Genomic DNA, 5,063 nt, shown 5'->3' with positions numbered 1-5,063 from the left:
TAACACCCAAATTAAAGAAACAACTCAAAAACATTTTCAAGAAAATCAAAACACACACAAAACATGAACATCACAACACACACATTACAGAATACATCGATACACTAAAACAGAAACTCACAGCCAAAGCACGTAGACTCAAATGATACAAAACATGTACATTACAAAAATAACAAAATAAATTATTCACAAACAATGAAAAACTTTTCTACAGACAAATCAGTACCAAAACAAACACTGATACACAGCACAGTGGCATACCAACAGAAGAACTCAGAACTTATTGGTCTTCTCTTTGGTCCAATGCTGTTAAACACAATGCTGATGCAGGCTGGATCGAGGAGGAGAACAGAAACTTGCACAACATACCAACTATGATCTGTGTTGAAATAAACGTACACGACATCTGCTACTCTGTTAACAGAACACACAACTGGAAGACACCTGGTGTAGACAACATTCACAATTTCTGGTACAAGAAATTTACATCACTGCACCAGGAACTAGCTAAACATCTAACACACATCATCATCAATCCACAAGACATGCCAAAATTTCTTACTCAGGGCATCACCTACATGAAACCTAAAAACAACATCACCACAGACCCCACACAATACAGACCAATTGCATGTCTCCGAACACTCTACCAATTATTGACAGCATGTATTGCAAATAAAATATACAAACATGTTGAAGAACACAACATTATTACAGAACAACAAAAAGGTTGCCGTAGAAATCACAGGGGATGCAAAGAACAGTTACTCATAGATTCAATCATTCTATGGCAAGCACACAAACAACACAGAAACATACACATGGCACATATAGACTACAGAAAAGCATTCGACAGTGTTCCACACAGTTGGCTGCTACATATTCTACACATGTACAAAATACATCCATCACTCATTGCATTCTTCGAAAACACTATGCAGCACTGGAGAACAACACTACATCTCAGGGTTCTGCCTAGCCCTGAACCCATTATCCAACATGTTAAACAACATGCAATATCAGACATGAAAAAACAACACAGTTTACGCTGTCACATCTCATGTACATGGACGACGTAAAACTTTATGCATCCACACAAAAACAACTTCATCAACTCCTACAAATCACACATTCATATACTAAGGACATACAAATGGAGTTTGGCTTAGACAAATGCAAAAAACTTCACATAGAAAAAGGAATCCTGAAGAAAGAAGATTTTGCACTAGGAAATGGAGACGTTATTGAATCCATGGAAGAGGGCAAGTTCTACAAGTACTTAGGATTCCAACAGGCCAAACTAACAGAACATACACAAATAAAGCAAAGATTAATTAAAGAATACTAAAGTAGGTTGAATGCTATCCTCAGAACACAGTTAAATGCAAAACACACAGTTAAAGCAATAAACACGTGTCGTCCCAGTACTCACATACTCTTTTGGAGTTATACATTGGACTCACACAGATCTCGAGCAACTCCAAAGGAAAACAGGAACAACACTTACTAAGCATAAACATCACCACCCTAAATCCGCCATAGAAAGATTAACCCTTCCATGTAAGATGGCAGACTTGGCCTGATTGACATAGTTAACTTTCACTACAAACAAATACAGTCAATGCGAGTGTTTTTCTATAGGAAACGAGAAACATCACAATTCTACAACTCTAGCAGACTCAAATAACACACCATTAAACTTACACTCAAATCATATAGACTTGACACAACATATAAAAAGCATAGACATCATCAAGCAATCGTGGGCTCGAAAGGCACTCCATGGTAGGCATCCTTATGACCTGTCCCAGAATTTTGTTGACAAAACTGCATCAAACAGCTGGTTAGATCGAGGAAGCCACTTTGGGGAGATGGAAGGATTCATGATTGCCATACAGGATCAGGTCATAAATATTAAAAACTACAGAAAACATATACTCAAAGATACAACACTCACAAATGACACATGCAGAAAGTGTCACATCATGCCAGAAACTATACAACACGTCACTTCTGGTTGCAAGCTCTTGGCACAGACAGATTACTTACATAGACACAATGAAGTAGCAAATATAATACACCAAGAGCTTGCAAAGAAACACAAATTATTAGACATCCACGAACCATACTACAAATACATTCCACAGACAGTATTAGAAAACAATATGCACAAAATGTATTACAACAGAGCCGTAATCACAGATAAAACAATTTACCACAACAGACCAGACATCATACTCATTGACAAACACAATCACATACATTATAGACATAGCCATTCCAAACATGCACAATGTACAAAACACATGCACTAAAAAAATTAGCAAGTACACAGAACTTGCCCAGGAAATAAGGCATCTGTGGAGGATGGAAAGGGTGCTTATTGTACCTGTTGTTCTCTCCTGTACAGGTGTGATACCACACACACTACACAAAAGCCTGTGAACATTACAATTGAATAGAAATACATAGATAACACTACAGAAGGCCACTATATTGAATACATGCCATATTGTTAGGAAATTCCTGAATACTGACACTGACACACTTACTTAATTTTAGTTTTGTTTTGGTTGTTATGCCTTGACTCTGGTCTGGCATAGTACACAGCCACCAGTGTAAACCGAGTATAACCCACTAAACCCAACATAATAATAATAACACAAATTATATTATATAATTGGTCGAAAAATTTTTTGCCTTAAATAACATTTTTCAGCTCTTTCTAATGTTCGTTTGCGATCAGAATAGCATATCTGTCAGCCATTTTCACTTTTGTATAGAGATCTCACATGCTCGACTCAAAGTGAGTAGTGAGAGAACTCACATGGTGAGATGGGAAAGCATGTGAGTTATAACTCGAGACTACCAGTTTGACATTAGAATGAGAGATGGTATCACGTGACACCTTCAACATATTGGGAGTTGTATCACAAAAAATTCAAGACAAAGGGCCCGGAGGTACGCACTTGGTGGTTTAGGGGTATGTGAAAAAAAATTAATGGTGGATGCACTATAAGAATATTTAAATTGTGCATTGAGTCCTTCGGCAATGTCATTGCACTCAATACTTAAATATATAATAAAAATATAATTATATTTTTAATTAAAACTATGTGTGTCTTCCCTGCAACACTTCAATTTAAAAATGCTTTTTTTACACATAATTGTACAGTGCTGTATAATTGACCAAGGTGCCACTGTTTGATGAACAAGCTAAATAAAATTTAGGAAAATGGGCTACCAAGGTGGTATGCAAGTCAAAAAGATTGGGAACTGCTGATCTAGCTGTTTGATGCAGTTCTGTCAATGTGAACCTGATTGAAATCATTAGGGTGTATACTGTGGAGCTCCTTTTGATTCTAAGACCTTGAATATATTACCAATATATTGAAATATTATTTATTATGATAATTATTTTATTAGGTGGTTATGGAAGTGGTGGCGGTGGCGGCGGTGGCAGTAGTGGTGGTTATGGTGGTTTCAGAAGGTAAAACTGTGACTATCACATCAAGATATTTAGTTTTTGGGGTAAGATTTTAAATTCTTTAAATTTTTTAAATGCATGAAGTTAAATATTGTTGCACAGATATATTTCATAAACAACAAATATTTAATAAAACTAAAAGTCTCCACTTAAACACAAATAACAACAAAAAATTGCTTTAATGAAGGAAAAATAACTAAGAATACAGAAAGTGGTACAAAAACACAGAAGGATTTTTTGTATTTTTAGTTGTTTTTTCCATTAAAGCAATTTGTTGCTAATATTTAATTAGTTTCTTTCTTACTGTTCAAATGTGGTTTATCAAAAAGTTGAGAGGCAATTTAGTTTTAATAATTTGAGGACTAAAAGGTTAGAAAGGAGAGTGTTCATATAAAAGTTTTGTAGAATCATTAATATTAATTTTATAGCTAACATTTCTTACATTTTAATCCAGGAATGTTTTAACTTCAGCCAGCTGTCAGGTATAGCCAGCTTTCAACATTCAGGGTGTAAGCCAGAACAGTAGATGTGTAGCTGTACTTGAAGGAAAGATGGACCAGAGAAAGGGAAAATTATCAACTTGAGAAGGATTCAGCTAGGGATCTATTATCTTTCAAGAGGAACAATTTTTAAAATATTTTCTAAAACTATAACAATGATAAAGTTTATATCACTTAAAAATAATAGGGGGTGAGGCTCAAGCAAAATATTCTCCAAAACTAAAAATACCATCAAACATTATCATTCTAAGTTGTATCATAATATTGCTTAGTATTGATTTTTTTCTCATTTTATGTAAGCTGTCAGGGTGTCAAGTGATAGTGTTATGTACTATGAAACATGCTTATCAATAAATAAATTAGAATAATCCCAGGTTAATGTTACTTTATTCTTTATTATGTAGTTGTTAAAATAATTAATGTACAAGTAATTGACACATATAATAAATTTTTACGTGGGATTTTCAATTCTTAAATTTTTATTTTGATTTTAGGTATAATTATATTTAAACAGTAATTATTTTTAAAACAATTGCACAAAATTATCAAAATAAATTTTAAGTAAGATATGATAATAAAGTTAACATGTTTGCAAATATATTCTTAAGAAAAAATTTTTTATTTAAAGATACTAATTTATATGATAAAATCAAACTAACAGTATATTTTAATTATTCAATTTTATATATTATTATTATAAATATATAACAAATTATATTTATATAAGATATTTTGTCAAAAATTTTACATCAAAATCAACAAACAAAAATATATAAATATTTAAAATTAATTTCAAAATTTGCATTTAGCAATTAAGAAACATTATCATAAAAAGTTTTAATAAATTGTATCTTAGTTATTAAACAATAAACAAAATATTTCCAGATAAAAAATTTTTTATTTGAATTTCTTTTAATTTTAAACTGACATTTTGCAATTGAATTTTGTGGAGAAAGTATTAAAAAGAAAAAAATGATTATAAAAAGTTACATATTAAATATTAAAACATTAAAAATAAAATAATTATAGTTTTTCCTCATATGTTTTGAAATTCCTTTAATACTATCAAGCATTTT

This window comes from Centruroides sculpturatus, unplaced genomic scaffold (genome assembly GCF_000671375.1).
Source record: "Centruroides sculpturatus isolate CEXI.00-Female unplaced genomic scaffold, Cexi_2.0 scaffold1480, whole genome shotgun sequence".
Taxonomy (NCBI): Eukaryota; Metazoa; Arthropoda; class Arachnida; order Scorpiones; family Buthidae; genus Centruroides; species Centruroides sculpturatus.
Note: the sequence above shows the minus strand (reverse complement) of the source record.